The sequence below is a fragment of the Gorilla gorilla genome, chromosome 2 (assembly GCF_029281585.2).
Source record: "Gorilla gorilla gorilla isolate KB3781 chromosome 2, NHGRI_mGorGor1-v2.1_pri, whole genome shotgun sequence".
Lineage (NCBI taxonomy): Eukaryota > Metazoa > Chordata > Mammalia > Primates > Hominidae > Gorilla > Gorilla gorilla.
This window is the reverse complement of record NC_086017.1, coordinates 106,017,154-106,039,066: the sequence shown is the minus strand read 5'-3', so window position 1 is coordinate 106,039,066 and position 21,913 is coordinate 106,017,154. Positions and strand designations below refer to the sequence as shown.

Sequence of the window (21,913 nt, the reverse complement as noted above, 5' to 3'; positions counted from 1 at the left end):
ATACTCCATGTTGCCCTATAGAATTTTCCCTTGTCTACATTGATTTGGAGAATAGAAATGCTACCTATATTTTAAAATATATATTCTTTTAAAATTTTCTATTCAAATTACAAATACAGAACATTTAAAACCTTTGTTCAGCATTTTAGGTATGTTTAGCTTCATTACTGTGAGGCTGTAAAAAGCAATGCTAGCAGCATAGCACCTCAATAATTTGCAACCTAAAACATCCTATAACATTTTGAATGCTGAAATTCCTCCCGAATGGTGATGGCAAATAGTATAGATAAAGCAACATGAATAAAAAATATCACGTTTTTATTTGCACTGCCTAATGTCATGTCAGTGGGAGAGAGGCAAGTGGCTGCATTATCCAAGAAGTTTCAGAGCTCACAATCTTGTTCAATGAATTTGATATGCAATACAATGTTATTCACTTAAAATTGCACCTTGTCCATTGCACAAACATATTTTAAATATTTTATCATATTTCATTAAAGAAAAACATATTAAATTATGTCAATCTACTACTAATTTTTGTAGTAAAATGAGGTGAGGTGACTTCTCATTCTCACAGGAGAGGATGTCATGGGATTGTTTGTATAATTCTGCTAGCCATCAAGGAAGTGAAGCCCACAACTCAAAGGTAAGTAGGCATTGTGTCTGATCACTGTGATGAAGAGGATTTTTAGCTAGGGAACCTTATCTGCAAGAGCAAGATGTAAAGAGAAACTTGCATTTAAGGAGCTCCTAGTTTTCTCCAGATGAAAGGTACATGTACTAATTGACATGTACTAATTGATTTCAGGCCTCTTACCACATTATGCCAATAATCAAAGAACTCTTTGCTTTAAATATAAAAGTTTATTATCAGTTGTATGAAGCAATGAATAAAGAATTACTAATGTTTAATGTGTCCGAAAATAACAAACTTTTGATTGTAACCAATTATTTTGTAGAATTTACTTACGTTTTTCCACTGCTGTTTTTTCTCTTTCAAAGTTTATTTTTATACTTGTATTTAAATTTAAATGAAAAAATTTAATTACTATACAAACATTTTAATTAGATCACAGTAATTTAATTTAATATAATTAAATTATATTTAGTAAATAAATTATATTTAGTATATATATTAATAGTTGTTTTATCCAACTTCACAAATATGCTCAAATAATAATTAGCAATGGAATGATACATTACAGTTACAAAATAAAATAGCATTTACATACATAAAGTATGTATATTTAGTATATATATAGTATATATAAATGTATATATATTTAGTATATATAGTATATATAAATATATATACTTAGTACATATAGTATACTATAGTATATATAGTAACTTTTAATTACTATACAAATATTTTTGATAATTTTAAATTATTTTAATTACTTTAATTAAATAATATGTACTGTTAACACTTAATTCTATTTTTTAACTTAAATAATCATCTTTTCTCTGATATTATGTTTTTTTTAATGAAGACACATAAGATATCAACTCTTTTTGCAGCTGTCTATTTAGGGGCATGATACAGAAGTCCTTAGAAAAGTGATGTTTTATTTGAATCGTAGTAATTGTTACACATATGTTAAATATTATACTACTGAATGTGTCATAAAATCTTTTGAGAAATATGTTTTTTAAGTAATAAATTAAGAAAACACTGAATTTATTAAATCACTTTTATTTTACCAAAAATTTTTATAAAATATCTACCTGCCCAAAAGAGAGTATATCTTTTATATTTCTTTGTTCTTATTTTTAAAAAACTATGCAATAATGATATGTTCATTTATTTTTAGCTTTTTTCAAACTCATTTATAATTTTATTTTTATATTTACATCTCGAATCTATCTGACAGTTATTTTGGAGGAATATATAGGATCGTGCTTCAATAATTTTTTTCCAATTTTTGAGGGCAACAATTCTTAGTTTGTTTTTTTCTAAATGTTGGAAGTAAACGCTCAGTGACGCCACGTGAAAATAACACTCAGGCAAAAGTTTCCTCAGCAAGGAAATTTACTTCTACAGAAGGGTGGATCTTGTGCCTGGAAAAATGGCGAGAGCACACCGGGCAAGGCAGGGGAAGGGAGTCTTTTTTTTTTTTTTTTTTTTGAGACGGAGTCTCGCTCTGTACCCAGGCTGGAGTGCAGTGGTGCAATCTCAGCTCACTGCAAACTCCACCTCCTGGGTTCACGCCATTCTCCTGCCTCAGCCTCCCAAGTAGCTGGGATTACAGGCACAGGAAGGGGGTCTTATTCCTAAGGCAGCTAGTCCCTACTGCTGTGTCTTTCCCCTATTGGCTAGGGTTGGACCACGCAGTAGAAGCTAATTCTAATTGGCTATTTTAAAGAGAGCAAGGGTATGAGCTGGAGTGGCGGGGTGGGTAATTTTAGCAGGAAGGACAGTTTACAGATCAGGTAACTAAGGATGACTAAGGCCTGAAAAGGTGACTAAGGATGACTAAGGGCAGAATAGGTGATAGAGGCTTGGAGGGGGTTGTTTACTGAAACTGGGGGCAAGAGAACAAGGAAGTTAAACTTTAAAATGGAGAACAAAGAACAAGGAAGTTGAAGATACTGACATATTGGTTCTTTGAAGAGGAACTCAGAACTCATTGTACTTAACAATTTTTCTCCCTCTTGAATTTTAAAGGAAGTTAACAGGCTAAACTTTGAAGAGGAATTTACTGTATCCTACCTAAATATATTAGAAATATTATTTTCATCTATTAGCTAAAATGGGTGCCTACAATGGTGTAAAAACTTCCTAAAAATTTTGAATGAATAGTCAACAATATGAATAAGGTTCCTAGACTTTTTACATTTTAATTCTATTGGAGGAAGAAAAAAGTGCACTAATAAAATAATTCAAGATGATGTTAGGTTATATGAAAATATAAAACAGAAAATAGAAATGTTTTCATAGAGAGAGGATGAGTTAAATAACACAGTCCAATTAAGACTCTCCCTTTTGAGACTTAACCCCATATATTTCCTAGTTTTTTTTTATATAACAGTACAAATCTGCTTCCTCATTTTACGTCTTGAATATATGCAATTGAAAACATGATTAGAGATTATCTGCGGGAAATCTAAAGATGACTGAATTTGGTTATTTATTGGAAGTTGACTTCAGATCTCTGGTAGGTGACCCTCCTGCTGTACTTCTTTTTTAAACAGTGGATTGAAATCAAAATAAGATAAAGAAAAATATCTATTTAATTTCAATTGCCTTTGCTAATGAGTAAAAATTACCAAATTTCTTAAACATATTTAATCTGCAGCCCATGTAGAATTCAGTGTGTTTGTGTTTGTGTGTATACATTTGTGTTCACTTTTTAGTTTTGACTAGAAAAGAAACAAAATAGTAAACAATTGAAATTTCACTAGCAAAATATCATTTCATTTACCAACTCTAAAGCTCTTCTAATCAAGCTCTGTATGAGATTAGACTTTAAACACTAAAGCTGTGCCAAAAATAATAACTGTGCAAATATCCCCATTACATCCATTTTCTTAGAAATGTCCCATCTGAAGAAGATTCAATGAACAGTTGTATCAATCAGGGTCTCTAGGAACAAGTCGCTCACTCAATCTGCATAAATGGAAGTAATTTTTAAACATTAATTGTTTATAAAGGAATTTTGAAACACTGGCAAGAAATGGTGTCATTAAAATCTAGACTGAAGGGCGAAAGGAGGGAAGCATCAAGATAACTCAGCAAGTGCAGAGTTGTGGCTTGCACAACCTGATAGGGGTTGTGGCTTTTGCTAGAAGAACACACCAACCTGCGATATTTGAACAAAGAGTATGCTGAAGGAACAAACACACTGGTATCTTATTTCTCCCGTCTTTTAATTTTGGTTGGCTAAAATGCAACCCAATGAGGAAAAGATAACTTGTTAGCACAGTCTTAGTGGTCAATCCCTGGGGCAGAAAACTGCAGAATGACAAATAGTGGATTTGGAAGCAAAATGAAAAATATCTAGCACAATTAGCTACAGATGCAGAGAAGCAAAACTTGCTTTGGTAAGCTGAAAATATAGGAGTGAATTTTAAATCATAGTGCACATAAATTTGTCCACTTGTAAACTGTATTCCACAAAATGGTCAGGGCAGCAACCAATCAAATCACATCATCTTTTTATCATTTAGGGAAGAAAAATTGGAAAAAAGTGATCAGAATTAAAGAAACTATTAAAGAGACAAGAGAATATGAGTCCATAAGATTTGTGTCATTAATAATGTAATACATTTTCATAAATAATACCGGGGCTGCTGGGAAGTCGAGATAAAAGGGCTTTCCCCCAGTGCAACGAACCTGGTATGCCAAAGGGTAGCCAGACGCTTCTTCAAGCAGGTCCCTGTTCCCATGCCTCCTGCCTGGGTGGGACCTCCCAACAGAAGTCACCGGACACCTCATACAGGAGAGTTCTGGCCAGTATCAGGTCAGTGCCCCTCTGGGACAGAGCTGCCAGAGGAAGGAGCAGGCAGTCATCTATGCTGTTATGAAGCCTCTTCTGGTGATACCTCCAGGTGTGGGTAGTGGGGAGACAGGTAAACAGGCTCTAGAGTGGACTACTAGAAAACTGCAGCAACTTGCAGAAAAGGGGCCTGTTAAAAGAAAAAGAAACAAATAGAAGACAACAACAACATCAACAAAAAAAGACCCCACAAAAAACCCATCAGCAGCCTCAAAGATTGAAGATAGATAAACCATAAAGATGAGAAAAAAATCAATGCAAAAAGGGTGAAAATTCAAAAATCTAGAGTGCCTTTTCTCCTCCAAATAACCGCAACACCTCTCCAGCAAAGGCACAGAACTGGGCGGAGGCTGAGATAGATGAATTGACAGAAGTAGGCTTTAGAAGATGGGTAATAATGAACTTTGCTGAGCTAAAGGAGTATGTTCTAACCCAATGCAAAGAGGCCAAGAACCATGATAAAACATTATAGGAGCTGTTAACCAGAATAACCAGTTTAGAAAAGAACATAAATGATCTGATGGAGCTGAAAAACACAACACAAGAACTTTACAATGCAACCATAAATATCAATAGCCAAATAGATGAAGCGGAAGAGACAATCCCAGAGCCAGAAGGCTGTCTTGCTGAAATAAGACAGGCAGACAAGATTAGAAAAAAAGAAGAATGAAAACAAGCAAACAAACCTCTGCGAACTATGGGATTATGTAAAAAGACCAAACCTATGACTAATTGGGGTACCTGAAAGAGACAGGAAGAATGGAACCACCCTGGAAAACACACTTCAGGATATCATCGAGGAGAACTTCCCACACCTTACAAGACAGGCCAAAATTCAAATTGAGGAAATCCAGACAACCCCTGTAAAACATTCCATGAGAAGATCAACTCCAAGACACATAATCATCAGATTTTCCAAGGTTGAAGTGAAGAAAAAAATGTTAAGGGAAGCCAAAGAGAAAGTCCAGGTCATCTACAAAATGAAGTCCATCAGACTAACAGAGGCCCTCTCAGCAGAAAGTCCCTATAAGCCAGAAGAGATTGGAGGCCAATATTCAACATTAAAAAAAAAATTCCAATCCAGAATTTTGTATCTGGCCACACTAAGCTTCAAAAGCTAAAGAGAAATCAGATCCTTTCCAGACAAGCAAATGCTGAGGGAATTTGTCACCACCAGGCCTGTCTTGCAAGAGCTCCTGAAGGAATCACTAAATGTGGAAAGGAAAAAGCATTACCAGCCACTACAAAAACACACTGAAATACAAAGATAAATGACATTATGAAGCAACTACATTAACAAGTTTGCAAAATCACCAGCCAGCATCATGACGACAGGATCAAATTCACACATAACAATATCAACCTTAAATGTAAATGGGAAAAATGCCCCAATTAAAAAACACAAAATGGTAAGCTGAATAAACCATAAAGACCTATCGGTGTGCTGTATTTGAGAGCCCCATCTCACATGCAAAGACACACATAGGCTCAAAATAAATGAATGGAGGAAGATTTACGAAGCATATGGAAAGCAGAAAAAAGCAGGGGTTGCAATCCTAGTTTTGAACAAAACAGACTTTAAATCTACAAAGATTAAAAAAAAAAGAAGGGCATTACATAATGGTAAAAGTTAAGTTAAATAAGAAGACATAACTAGCCTGGATATAAAGGTACCCAATACAAGAGTAGCCAGATTCATAAAACAAGTTCTTAGAGACCTAGAAAGAGGCTTAAACTCCCACACTATAATAGTGGGAGAATTATAATACCCCACTGTCAATATTAGGTGGATCACTGAGATAGAAAATTAACAAAGAAATTCAGGACTTGAACTTAGCTCTGGATCAAGTGGGCCCAATAGATATCTGCAGAGCTCTTCACCAAAAAACAACAGCGTATACTTTCTTCACAGTGCCACATGGCAGTTACTCTAAAATTGATCACATAATTGGAAGTAAAACACTCCTCATCAATTGAAAAGAAACTGAAATAATAACAATGGTCTATCAGAACGCAGCACAATTAAATTAGAGCTAAAGATTAGGAAACTCACTCAAAACCACACAACTACATAGACATTGAACAACCTGCTCCTGAATGACTCCTGAGTAAATAATGAAATTAAGGCAGAAAACAAAAAGTTCTTTGAAACTAATGAGAACAAAGAGACAATGTGTCAGAATCTCTAGGACACAGCTAAAACAGTGTTAAGAGGGAAATTTATAGCACAAAATGCCCTTATCAAAAAGCTAGAAAGATCTAAAATTGACATCCTAACATCACATCTAAAAGAACTAGAGAACCATAGACCAAATAAATCCAAAAGCCAGTAGAAGACAAGAAATAACCAAGATGAGAGTGTAACTGAAGGAGATAGAGACACAAAAACCCTCCAAATAATCAACACATCCAGGAGCTGGACTTTTGAAAAAATTAATAAAATAGATAGACCACTAACTAGATTAATAAAGAATAAGAGAGAGAAGAATTTAATAGACACAATAAAAAGTGATAAAGGGGATAGTACCACTGATCTCACAGAAATACAAACAACCATCAGAGAATACTATAAACACCTCTATGCAAATAAACTAGAAAATCTAGAAGAAATGGATACATTTCTGGACTAATACACCCTCCCAAGACTGAACCAGGAAGAAGTTGAATCCCTGAATAGACCAACAAGGTGTTCTAAAATTGAGGCAACAATAAATAACCTACCCACCAGAAAAAGCCCAGGACCAGATGGATTTACAGTTGAATTCTACCAGATACAAAGAGGAGCTGGTATCATTTCTTCTCAAACTATTGCAAACAATTGAAAAGTAGGAACTCCTTCCTAACTCATTTTATGAGGTCAGTATCACCCTGAAACAAAAACCTGGCAGAGATACAACTGAAAAAGAAAACTTCAGGCCAATATCCCTGAAGAACATCATTGTGAAAATTCTCAATAAAATACTGGTAAACTGAATCCAGCAGGATATCAAAAAGCTTATCCACCATGATCAAGTTGGCTTCATCCCCAGGATACAAGGCTGTTTCAACATATGCAAATTAATAAATGTAATCCATCACATAAACAGAACCAATGACAAAAACCACATCATTATCTCAATGGATGCAGAAAAGGCCTTTGATAAAATTCAACATCCCTTCACATTAAAAACCCTCAATAAACTAAGTATTGAAAAAACATAACTCAAAATAATAAGAGCCATTTGTGACAAACACACAGCCAATATCATATTGAATGGGTAAAAGCTAGAAGCATTCCCCTTGAAAACTGGCAAAAGACAAGGATGCCCTCTTTCACCACTTTTATTCAATATAGTATTGGGAGTTATGGACAGGGCAGTCAGACAAGAGAGAGAAATAAAGGGTATTTAAATAGGAAGTGAGGAAGTCAAATTGTCTTTGCTTGCAGATGGCATGATTCTATATCTAGAAAACCTCGTCGTCTCAGTCGAAAAGCTTATTAAGCTGATAAGCAACTTCAGCAAAGTCTCAGGATGCAAAATCAATGTGAAAAACCAGAAGCATTCCTATACAACAACAACAGACAAGCAGAGAGCCAAAACGAATGAAATCTCATTCACAATTACTATGATGAGAACAAAATACCTTGGAATACAACTAACAAGGGAAATGAAGAGCTTTTTCAAGAAGAACTAGAAACCACTGCTCAAGGAAATTAGAGAGGACACAAACAAATGGGAAAACATTCCATGCTCATGATTAGTAAGAATCAATATTGTGAAAATGGCCATGCTGCCCAAAGTAATTTATACATTTAATGCTATTTCCATCAAACTACCATTTACATTCTTAACAGAATTAGAAAAAAAAAACCTATTTAAACATGTATATGAAACAAAAAAGAGCCCTTATAGACAAGACAATCCTAAGCAAAAAAAACAAAGCTGGCGTCATCACACTTCATGACTTTGAACTATACTAAAAGGCAATAGTAACCGAAACAGCATGGTACTGGTCCAAAAACAGTCACATAGGCCAATGGATCAGACTAGAGAACCCAGAAGTAAGATAGTAATCTACAAACATCTGATCTTTGACAAACCAAACAAAAACAACCAATGGGGAAAGAATTCCCTATTTAATAAATGGCGCTGAGAAAACTGGCTAGCCATATGCAGAAAACTGAAACTGGACCTCTTCTTTACACCTTACACAAAGTTTAACTCAAGATGGATGAAAGACTTAAATGTAAAACCCCAAACTATAAAAACCCAAGAAGAAAATCTAGGTAATACAATTCAGGACATAGGCATAGGCAAAGATTTCTTGACAAAAATGTCAAAAGCAATTGCAAAAACAAAAGCAAAAATTGACAAATGGGATCTAATTAAACCAAAAAGATTCTGCACAGCAAAAGAAACTATCATTAGAGTGAATAGACAACCTTCAGAATGGAAGAAAATTTTTGCACCCTACCCATCTGACAAAAGTCTGATATCCAGAGACTACAAGGAAATTAAACACATTTACAAGAAAAAAGCAAACAACCCCATGAAAAAGTGGCCAAAGGACATGAACAGACACTTCTCAAAAGGAGACATTTATGGGGCCAACAAACACATAAAAAAAAACTCAACATCACTAATCATTAGAGAAATGCAAATCAAAACCACAATGAGATACCATCTCACGCCAGTCAGAATGGTGATTATTAAAAAGACAACAGATACTGGGGAGGCTGCGGAGAGACAGGAATGCCTGTATACTGTTGGTGGGAATGTAAATTAGTTCAACCATTGTGGAAAACAGTGTGGCGATACCTCAAACACCTAAAACCAGAAATGCTATTTGACCCAGCAATGCCATTACTGGGTATATACCCAAAGGAATATACATTATTCTATGATAAAGATACATGAACTTGAATGTTCATTGCAGCACTATAGCAAAACCATGGGACCCCAAATAACCATCAATGGTAGACTGGATAAAGAAAATGTGGTACATATTTAGCATGGAATTATATGTAGCCATAAAAAAGAACATAATCATGTCTTTTGCAGGGACATGGATGAAGCTGGAAGCCATTATCATTAGCAAACTAATCCAGGAACATAAACCAAACAATACATGTTGTCAATCCTAAGTGGGAGCTGAACAATGAGAACACATGGACACATGAAGGGCAAGGGAAACTACACACACTGGGGCCTGTCAGGGGTGGTGAGGGGAGGGAGAGTAGCAGAAAAAATAGCTAATGCATGCTGGGCATAATACTTAGGTGAAGGGTTGATAGGTGCATCAAAGCACCATGGCACACATTTACCTATGTAACAAACCTGCACATCCTGCACATGTACCACAGAACTTAAATAAATAAAAATAAATAAATACATAAATAAATAAATAAAAGAAAAAATTATACCAGGGCTATATCTACCATGTACAGTATATATGGGATTTTAGAAAGCAAAATTGCATTAATTTATTAATATCTGAACCATTACATAAGTATTTGCTTTTAATTAATGATAATTCAGAATTCATATCTAAATACGAGAAGTCAAAGGTTTAGGAAGTAAAGAGCATAATGAAGTATGGTACAGTTTAATATCAGTCAGAGCGATGCTTGAAAGTCCTCATTTCATAATAGTTTGAGAATAGCAGCATATGTTTAAATGCTAGGTAACTGGTATAATTATAATTACTGTTTTATTATGCTTACTTAGGAATGGGCATGACAGGTTCATTTACTTTCAATTAGTTATAAAAATTGTACAAGATATTGGTATCCTTATGAAAGAGACCAGATACATATAGTCTAAAGAAATGACCTTTCTATAAACATAGGAAACACAACTCCTCTGGGAATATATGCTCATCCATTTAGGCAAGGAGAAGCATGGTTTAAACTGCCAGTGATTTGTTTCATAGATTACACTAATAAATTACAAATTATTTATAATTACCAATTACTAATACATTACCAGTAATTAGAAGTTAAATGTATAAACATAATTATTGGGCAAGAAAACTCACAATGTAAACATCAGCCCCCAAAAATGTGTCATAACTCTATTTAGAAACAAATTTATACACTAGGAAAAAGTGACTAAGGAAATTACAGTGATTAATTAATCGTTTATATTTGGTAACACTTTGTCAAATTTTTACTTTTATAACAGATTCTTAAAAGTAAGCAAATATTTAAACCCTTTTTCTATCAATGATTTATTTTATTTCATCATGATTATACCACTCTTATATTAATACTAATTTTTCTTACATGTCTTTGGAAGTAAAAGTACACTTCACAGTGCACATGGCTTGAAACTAAGGGAATGATGTGAACCTCAGCCAAACCAGATGCGAAAACACTCAACTACTGTTCTGCTTCATCTTTTCCACCAAAAGAAGCAATTTTTACTTGAAAATAGGAAGGCAAAGGGGTTAAACCTTCAGATTGTTAAGATATTTAGAGATTAAATCTACAATTAACAAGCCATGATTCATTTTAATGTGGGGTACAAAGTGAAATTTTAGATGATATGGCTGAACCATCTTGAGTATTTAAAATAAAAGCTATGTTTCTGTCCGAGTAGATAATATAAATAACTGCTATCTGGATAAATTGACAAATTCAGTTTTATATTAAGTCAGTTTCATTTTCATAATTATTAGTTAACCAAAGCTGATTGTGAAAACTATATTTAATTAATTGCAGATGGTTATTTTATTCATTATCACAAAAAACTCACATACATTTTAGATTCAAAGAGGGCAGCACGTTACTAAAATCACATGGAAGTTTTCTAAACCTTTCTATACCTTACAACAGCACAATATTGCCATAAGAGTCAGACAGTTAGTACAGGAATGATACATAATTTCTTTCTTACAATTACAACTTTACAACTTTACAACTTTACAACTCAAACTTTAGTTGATCATAGCACTACAAACTGGCTTCTCATTTAAAGAAATAGTTTTACTTTAGCATGTAATGTGCTTTTTTAATACTCAGTGTAATTTCAAAAATTGAGAAAATTATAACCAGAGGGTAAGTTCCAAAGCACTTAGAAACAAATAACTTTGTAGAACTACATTATTAATGTTATCTCTTCTTACCTGTCTGTAGCCCCTGGTTTGCTTTTCTGTAAAATAAAAGGAAATTTATTTATGCATATTAACAAAGGAAAATCTCCAAAAGGAAACATAAATAATTGATGAACTATTTCCCTATGAAATGGTGGATGAGAAAAATGCCATATGGTTTACTGATGGGATCTGAGTTAGAAGGCTTCAAATTCTTTTGAAAGAAAACACATTTCCTAGAGTAAGTGCATACAACAATAATTGTTTAGTTTGACTTGCAAATACATTAAGAGCTTCAATTTTTACTGTTTGTAACATAAAAACATTTGACATGTTAAATCAAACATAAACAGACTTTATATTTTCTTTGTCCTCCTAAGTATTTTTAACACAAACATCAAGAAATGAATATTAAACTATATATATTTTTCATTTTTTGATGCACTACAAGCTGCTGGCATTATTGTCAAATTTTATTTTTTAACACATAAAAATTTGCTTTGCAGAAATCTGTTCTGTACCTGTATGTATAAATAAGGAATTTTTTTCAAGAGAGAAAAGAAAGATAAATAATGTGTGGTCTTGTTTTTCCAATTGCCTGATATTCCAAATTGTTTTACCAAGTTATATTAGAAAAATCATTGAAAATTAGGTCAACTTATCATTTAAATCTACCTCTTAATAGTTGAACAGGGTCAACAATGTCACTATCCCTCTTAATAAATATAATGAATACTAAACTTAAGAAAAAAACTTTAGCTAGAGATGTGTGTGTGTGTGTGTGACAGAGTGTGTGTGTGTGTGTGTGAAAGAGAGAGAGAAACACATTAGAAATCAATAAAACAAACATTTGTAAAATTGTCTCCAGGTAGAAGGTAAACCTGCCTAATTTAACAGTGTAAACCTCGTTTTAGAAGAAGGTCCAAGTATAAAGTGTTTTGCCAACTTGGAAGATATGATTGAAGTTTACAATATAAATACATGGAATCAAGACGCCAAGAAATTTGGTAATTTAAAAGGTCATAATATTCTGAGCGAATCTCTAATTTTTAAGGCACAATCCAGAAAAAAAGCCCAGATATGTGTAGAACTGCAGTCCTGAGTCTCAGAAAAAATAGAATTTTCAACAAGGGATGAATGCTGATTGAAATATTATAGGGATGAGTACTTTAAAATTTAAGATCTCTGAACACAGATTGAGGCAGATGCAAGTGATATAATGCCAACTGTCCTCCTCTGGATTTTTATAAGCTAGGATACAGGGAACCCATGTAGCTCAAAAACTGCTCTCAAAAGAACCCTTTATATTATATCCTCCAGATATATCCTCAAAAAATATACTAACCCTGTGTGAACCCAGAAAATCTGAGACACGTCTCAGTTAATCTAGAAAGTTTATTTTGCCAAGGCCGTGACACAGCCTGAGGAGGTCCTGATGACATGTGCCCAAGGTGGTCGGGGCACAGCTTGGTTTTATACATTTTAGGAAGACATGAGACAACAATCAATATATGTAAGAAGTACATTAGTTCCATTTAGAAAGGCAGAGAAAAGTAAAAGCAAACCACTCACCACCCCCCAGCCAGGGGCTTCCAGGTCACAGGGAGGTGAGAGACAGATGGTTGCATTCTTTTGAATTTCTGATAAGTCTTTCCAAAGGAGGAAGTCAGAATATGCATCTGTCTCTGTGAGCAGAGGGATGACTTTGAATAGAATGGGAAGCAGATTTGCCCTGAGGGGTTTTCAGCTTCAAGGGGCCCAAGATATTTTCTTTTTACATTTTCCCCCTTTTCTTTTTAAAAATCTTTTGGAGAAACCACTTTACAAGAAAATGAGTCTCTGGTCTCAGGTTTCATACGATCTCTCATGGCTAGGATGGTTTATTTCTAGATGGGTATGTCCTGAAAGCTCATTTTTTAACAAGTTGTGAAGTCTCATGTCCAGGGAAGGGAAAATAAGGGGGAAGAAGGGAGGAAAAACAACAACAAACAAAAGAGCAATCCTGAAAAAAATCGATATAGGCCACATTACTCTACAGTCCACACATTACTCTGAAGTCCATACCAGCAGGTATGAAAGTGGCTTATGTATGTAAATAGGTTACTGTTACTTTCTTCTGAAGTTTAAGTTGTCTAGTTTCAGTTTGCAGGGCTTTAAGAAAATACAGCTTAGTTTTCAGTGACTGCCAATGAGGAAAAAATGGAAAAAAAAAGAAGAAAAAGAAAAAATAATTAAAAACATTGTTCTGAAGACTTGTAGCCAAGAAAAAAATAGAATTTAGCCCTAACTGTGGAGAATAATAAAAATGGAAAAAAAAAATTAGGCAATATTAGAATCTAACAACAGGTGTACTATCATTTTGAAACATATTTTTTTCTCTCTCTCCAGTTTCCCTTTTCACTAAAGACAAATCATGAGGCCAGGTTTTCCAAAGGCTTTATTGGCTTAAGTCGATTTTGATTCCTTAAAGGAAGGCACACCATTCCAGTCAAAGCCTTGGTAAAATAATCAATTTCTCCAATTGCGTCCTGTTACAAATGAAAACAGATTCTTATTGCACGTATGCAAATAACTGTATTGCCATAAGTTAAGAATACTCACAAATAGCTTCCAAATTCTGGAGCAATCAGGTAGAGAGAAACAAATATGCTCCAAATTTTGTTCATAGGAGTATACTAAATTTTGAAAACCTGTCAATAGCCCAAAAGAAAAGTTTTATGAGTGAAAAAAAAACAAAGGATCAGCAAACATTTTAAGCAAAAAGTTAAAAAGATTGGTTCAGTCCATGGAGTTAATTTCTGTCCTACTTGATACTCACGAATATTTTTAGCTCTCCATGAGTCCTGAAAGTTTTCCCTCTATTGTGGTATCACAATCTCCAAAGTTATAGGAAACCTGAATTTAAGAGCACCTGTTGAAGTTTTATAGCTGATTATAAAACCACCTTCTAAAGAGGACCAAAACAAGACAATTGTCCATTGATGAAAAAACAGTTTTAAGGTAGCCATAGTCAAAAGACAATTGACAAGGAAATTTGTTACCTCTGTGGCACCCAATAATTTTAACATAACAATTTTGATTGGAAAGTTTGTCAAATTCTAATGTAACTTAGAATTACAGGAATTTCTAATATAACTTAGAATTACAGGAATTTCCCATAATTTTGGAACATATACCAATAACATATTTATATAAATAGATCCAAAAGAAAACCAAACACCATTTCATATTTGACAATGCTTCCTGTGTAATTTTTATATGAAATAAGCCTAATTATGTAATTTTTGGACTTTAGGGGAACCTAATATATTAAAGTATTAATTAGGTTAGGAAAAGACATAACTTATAATTTGATTGTGGAAAGTTTGTCAAATATAAAAGGTTTAAAACACTTAACATCACAAAATAGGATTACAGGTCATTATAAAGTCATTTATTTAACCAAAGTGATAATTCAAGGATTTCAAAAAAAAGCAAAAACCTTCATCCTTTGAGAGAGGAGACTTAATTTTCTAAACAAGAAGCCATAAAAAAATGAAGCCAATTACATTTGGTTTTCAAAATTTTCAATATATAAAATTTAAATTAATTATAAAATATAACTTCCATAAGCCTTTTATAACCTTTATTAAAGAGTTAGTTAATGGTTCAAGAAAACCTTGTTATTCTGACACAGGGGTCCATATACTGGTTTTCCATTAGTGTGCCTTTGGCATTAATGATTAATTTATAGAGAAACTGAACTTAGTCTAACAATGTTTCAAAATCAGCCCTTTGAATTTGATGTGCCCAACTTTTCGGTGATAGTCCCTGGGCCTTGAGGAGTTGAATAGCTTTAATTTCTTGCCCTGTGTCTCAGGAATGAAGTTTGTTTCGATTGGCATCTTCTATGGGGCCTGAAGATGATGGTTTAATTGCTGTCAGGGTTTAAGATTAAGCAGGACTTGGTGTCCTTTTTAGATCCAGGAGTTAAAGCCCTCTAACTCAATGTTACAAGGACTTCAAAAGCACATACGGGAAAAGGCTTGGATGTAATAACCTTAGTTAAAAAAATTATCTCAGTTTTTTTCTAAGTAAAGCAAAACTTAATATGACTTTCTGGTTTGTTCTGAACATCCCTCCTTTTTAAACGAGCAATTATTTTATTTTAGGACTAAATTTACCATAAAAGTTTCTTTCTTATATAAAATTATTTTTCTTTAAGATTTTTTAACTCAAAAAATCCTTCTTATTTTTATACCTTTATTTACATCTTGTTTTAGTCCTGCTTCCTTTTACCTTATTTTATATGTAACCTTTAAATAAGCTTTGAATTAGACAAAACTTGTTCACCTCTTTTTTTAAAAAAAAAAATAAAAAGAAAGGACACACTTTTTTGGTAGCAAGAATGTTTTTCTACCATACACATTTGTTGAAAAATACCCAAATAATAAAATATCTATCATTTAATTAATATAACTATATATTTTAAATTATGACCAGTTTGTCTAGAAGTATTTATCCCATTACATTTGCCTAATTATATAATTTTAATTATTTACCTAGATTATTTATTATTTATTATTATTATTATCACAGAAAACTGTGATAGTCATGATTTGAAGTTATGAAACCACCATTGCAGAATTATAACTGAGACAGTAAAAAATGATTTGACCTCACTGACTCCATCTTGCTGTTAAACTCCAAGCTGTTCTAGATAATTCCTGGGCTTAGGCTGAACTAACTTTGGGAGGAACTTAGTTTATAGTTTAGTTCTGAATCAAAAACGGTAACAGTCCTTTCCCCAAAAATCTCCTTATTATCTGTGGGCCAGATTGCCTAAAGCCACAGGATTAGAAGTTATGGTAATCTTACTAAATTCAAGATGCAGCTATTTTTATTAAACCTATATCAGTGTCATTTATTAAAAAATACAAAAGCAAATATCATTCTGTTTTGGGCTGGGTTATACTTTTCTATCCCTATGTCTAATTTTGACACCTTATAATATTTGCCAGGGATAAGTATGAAATTTGCTTGATTAATAAATGCAAAGATGTATGCTGCAATTTTTAAGACATTTCTAATATTACTTTACCAAAAATTTAAAAATCAGTTTATTTACTCAAGATTTTACTTAAGTTACATAAAATTGAAAAAACATTTGACTAGTCTTTTTTTTTTTTAGTATCTGACTTAAGCACTTTTTTAAGCCAATTAATTAGAGCTTTAGAGCTTTTTTATATGTTTTTAGTAGTGACATATTTTGTACAGAACACATAAATACATATAAAGACATGTTAGGCATGCCAATGGAACTACATTTTACAGATTAATAAAGACCCCCCTGGCCAGGCGTGGTGGTTCACGCCTGTAATCCCAGCACTTTCGGAGGCCAAGGCGGGTAGATCACCTGAGGTTAGGAGTTCAAGACCAGCCTGGCCAACATGGTGAAAACCCATCTCTACTAAAAATAGAAAAAATTAGCCAGGCATGGTGGCGGGTGCCTATAATCACAGCTACTTGGGAGGCTGAGGCAAGGGAATCACTTGAACCCAGGAGGTGGAGGTCACATTGAGCTGAAATCACATCATTGCACTCCAGCCTGGGCAACAAGAGCAAAACTTCATCTCAAAATATAATAAAATAAAATAAAATAAAATATAAATATAAATATAAATATAAATAAAGACTCCCCCTTTTTTGTTGTTTTTTCCTATCTTAGACTTTCAGATTCTTGATAACCTGTTTCACAACCCTAAGCAGTTGTCAGCTAAATAGCCTTAAATTTGCACATTAAAGGAAACCACTTAGGTGAAAATCAAATAGCAAAATTTACCTCATAAAGTACAGAGAGAAAATGTCTGGTGGTGTTAGAGAGAGACACTTTTACAGTCCACTTAAAATTTTTTTAAACGAAAACATTTCTGAGTGTCTAAACTACATTCTTCTTTGAAAAACCAAAAGTAGACTTTGTTGCAATAATTATTTTAGTCAGAAAATCAGGTGAAAACAGAATTTAGTCAACTGAGAAAGAGAAATTTGCTCAAAAAAGAGACAAGGTCTTAGGACAGAAAAACAAACAACCCCCCCCCCCCAAAAACATAAAGTCTTTTTTAATACAAACATACACATATACACACACCCCTCGGATGTTAACCTTTTAATTAAGCTGATTTTTAACCATTGAGCTCTTTAAAAAAAAAAATCTTTAAATCTCATTACCATATTTCAGCTAGGAGAAAATGCTGCTATTTCAGAAGTTCAGCCATTGCTCTTTCAGTTTGGTGTGGCTGGCAAAAGGTGGCCTTATTATGTAAATAAAGCCCTTTAAGTAGTTACAATTAATTTTTTTTTCCTCTTGCTGGCCATTTTCCTTTCACTTCAGAGACCTTGTTCCCCATGAGTTAGGGTTTCCCTTAGGATTTGACCAAGACAGAAACAAACAATAAAACAGTTAAGCAAAATGAACTATGATCACACAGATTATATGATATCTGAGTGCTCTAAGTGTGAGCAGAAATTAACAGCAGCTGGTTGTTAAATGCTAACTTTAGTCATTTAAAAAGAATTTGCAAGACAGAATCCCAAACCAATTTCTTACCTAGTGTTGGGTCTCAGGTTGTAGACTGCTTTCTACAATTGTAGAAGCAGGGAAAAAAGAAAAAAAAATCATCTTCCCTGTTGGAAGCAAGCTCAAATTCCATAAAAGAGTTGCCCGCCTTCCATCATCACGGAAGCAGGAAAACTTGCCTTCCTGTTGAAAGCAAGTAAAACTCCAAAAAAAAAAAAAAAAAAAGGAAGAGTTGTACAGCAAAATAAACTTTAGATCTCCACCAAATTTTGGGAGATCAGGGATTCTCTGGAGGGAAAGCTCTCAGGCCTCAGCAAATTGTCCTATTGGTTTAAGCCATAAAGTTAGCTCATGCTTGTACAAGCACCTAAGGGAGATTTGTCAAAGGTCAAGGGCATCTCCACTCAGAATCCTTTGGTGGTTACAAAAAAGTGAACCTGGAAAATCTGAGATAGGTCTCAGTTTATTTAGAAAGTTTATTTTGCCGAGGTTGAGGACTGTGACACAGCCTGAGGAAGTCCTGATGACACGTGCCCATGGTGATCTGGGCACAGCTTGGTTTTATACATTTTAGGGAGACATGAGACATCAATCAATATAGGTAAGAGTCACACCAGTTTTGTTCAGAAAAGTGGAGACAACTCAAAGTAAGGGGACTTCCAGGTCACAGGTAGGTGAGAAACAGATGGTTGCATTCTTTTGAGTTTCTGATAGGTCTTTACAAAGAAGGCAATCAGAATATGTATCTATTCCTGTGAGCCGCGAGATGACTTTGAATAGAATGGGAGGCAGATTTGCCTTGAGTGGTTCCCAGGTTGAAGGGACCCAAGATACTTTCCTTTCACACCTATCATAGCCTTCTGGCCTGGAACGAGAGCTGAATCATCAGAACTACACAATTCATGACATTTCAATCCATTAGTTTTACACTCTGAATAAATGGATGTTTTTCTTTTTGTTTTTTTTTTTAAGTGCCCAGTAGAAGAGTGTTCTTAATTCATTTTTTCTCTACAAGTGATTAAAACAGTTTTTTTGTTTGTTTGTTTTTTTGACACAGAGTCTCACTCTGTTGCCAGGCTGGAGTGCAGAGGCATGATCTCGGCTCACTGCAAACTGCAATCTCCACTTCCCAGGTTCAAGCAATTCTCCTGCCTCCGCTTCCTGAGTAGCTGGGATTACAGGCGCATGCCACCACACCCAGCTAATTTCTGTATTTTTAGTAGAGATGGGGTTTCACCATGTTGGCCAGGATGGTCTGGATCTCTTGACCTTGTGATCCACCCCCCTCAGCCTCCCAAAGTGCTCCTGTCCTTGAGATAGTCTTATGTTCTCCTCGCCATGATTGAATTTTAGACAGGTCTTTCCCTGTCTTGGCTCCTGACCTTCCTTTTTCTTAGAGCATTCACTTTAGAAAACTTACAGTTGTACCTTATTTCCATGTACTTTTTAAAAACTCTCTTGCCAGTTTTACAGCCCAATAATGTCTTTCTCAAGGACCTTGAAGCCATTCATTTGAATAAATGTAACCATCATGGAAGATAGGGCCTCTATCTCCCAGCCCATGTGGGAGGGTAGGAGCCTAATTTAATGAGCACCAATTAGCAAACACAGATGGCCTAATCACAGAGAAAAACATTGGCAAGTTCAGAAATAATTCAACATTCTTGGAACACATTCCAGTGACCAACTTCAGAAGTAGGCAAGGAGAGCTCTCAGGCAGGAAGTCTAGTCTGAGACCTGTAAAAGGATAAAAAAGTAGAAACAAATGGTTATATAGAGAAAATAACATATTTCTGCACTCTTGTGAGAAAGAGGCCTACTAAGACACAGAAACTTAGAAAGATTACAGAGCATACCTTCTAATAGATTACTACTATACCAATATAATATTGATATCATTATAATGACATCATAATTACAACAGACTTCAACTGAAAGAGTTTGAACTAACAGACTCTTTTTGAGAAGAAGCACATAAGGAAGCCTCGAAGTTAAGAGAGGAGACAAAAATAGGGACATTAGAGGAACTTGAAACCTCTGGTATATTTAACTATAACAAACATTAAACCCAGTCCAAACACTAGACAGATTAATTTAAAACCTCATTTTGAAAGGCCTATTCAATATAATTCCCATACTAGTTAAAACATGTCTAGCATAAAACAAAAAATAAATGATGAGCTATAGAAAAAGCTTTTTAAAAATCACATAAAACATTAAATTAAAACAAAATAATGCAGAAACAGAGGATGAAAAGAAACAAAAAGTGCCAAAATCAAAAAGTAGTTACAAACATGTTAGACATTAATCTAATTGTAGCAACAACTCTGAATGTGAATGGTCTAAACACATCAAAACAACATACCAATTAAAACACAGAGAGGGTTAGTGTTGAAACAGCAAAAACAACAACAAAAAAGACCCAATTGTATGTTTTATTTAAAAAACCCAGTTTAAATTAAAAGATTCAGAAAGGTTAAAAATAAAGGGATGAAGAGAGATAGTACAATAATACTAAAACGAAACAAATGAAAACTAAAATAACTATGTCAAGGATACTACGTAAAGACAAAGCACTCCTAAAAGTGTAAGACTGTAACAGTTGAACATCAACATACCTGAGGGAAAAACTGAGAATTGAAAGGGGGAATAAATCCACCAGTATGGTCAATAATAAATTAAGGAGGCAGTGATTAAATAAGGATACAGATGACCTAAATAGTACCATCAATCAATTGACTTAACTGACATTTGTAGAATACCCCATCAACAGCAGTAGAATACACATTCAACTCAATTTTGCATACAGCATTCACCAAGATGGAACACATTCTGTGGCATAAAAGACACCATTCATACTTAAAAGAATAGAAGCCTCAGAATGCAGTAAAATTAAACTACAAGTCAGTAACACAAGGAAAACTAAAAAATTCCAAAATATTTTGAAATTATCCCAAATAACATACCAAATAACGTGTGAATCAAAAAAAAATGAGTCATGAAAACCAAAATGTGATTATTTAAAAAGACTAAGAAAATTAATAAACTAAAAAACAGAATAAGAAAATAAAAGAGGAAGCATAAGCCATCAATATAAAAAAGAATGAGTCATTCCTAATAATTTCATAGATTAATACTATAAGTAACTCTATGCTTAAAAAATTAATAGCAAAGATAAAATTAATCAGTTCCTTGGAACACACAAACTATTGAAATTTACATTAAGAGAAACAGCTAATCTCGTTGTAATAATTTTAATATAATATAAACTTTTTCAAAGACAAAAAACAACACAAAACCTTACCAGGATCAAAGGTCTTACCTGTGCAGTCTACCAAACATTTGAAGAAAAAATAATTGCTGTTCTCCTCCATCTCTTCAAAAAAACAAAAAAAAGAAAAAGTAACACTTTTTACTCATTTTATGGGGCCAGCAGTATAATACTATCACCATAAAATACATCATAACAGGAAAACAACAGCCCATTCTTTCTCATGAACATAGATGTAAAAATCTTCAACAAAATATTAACAAATATTAGCAATATATAAAAAGAATAATATATCAAAACCAAATTGAGTTTATCCCACAAATGCAACACTGGGTCAACATTTGTGAGCAATCATTTTGAGCATCATATTATCAGACTGAATAAGAAAAAGTATGTACTATCTGTAGATGCGCAAAAATTATTTGACAAGTTACAACACATTTTTATGAAAAAACTCCAAACCTAGGACTAACAGGAAAGTTTCTCAACCTAATAAAGGGAATATACAAAAAA

General features: G+C 33.7%; 1 long non-coding RNA gene across 1 annotated transcript; it reads right to left on the bottom strand.

The window, feature by feature from the left end:
* Positions 1–4,566: 4,566 nt before the first annotated feature.
* Positions 4,567–14,261, bottom strand: LOC129532313 (uncharacterized). The gene is made up of 3 exons (XR_008677997.1): positions 14,175–14,261; positions 11,607–11,632; positions 4,567–4,629 (listed from the first exon to the last, which is right to left on the bottom strand). It is a non-coding gene; the product is annotated as an uncharacterized lncRNA (long non-coding RNA).
* Positions 14,262–21,913: the final 7,652 nt, after the last annotated feature.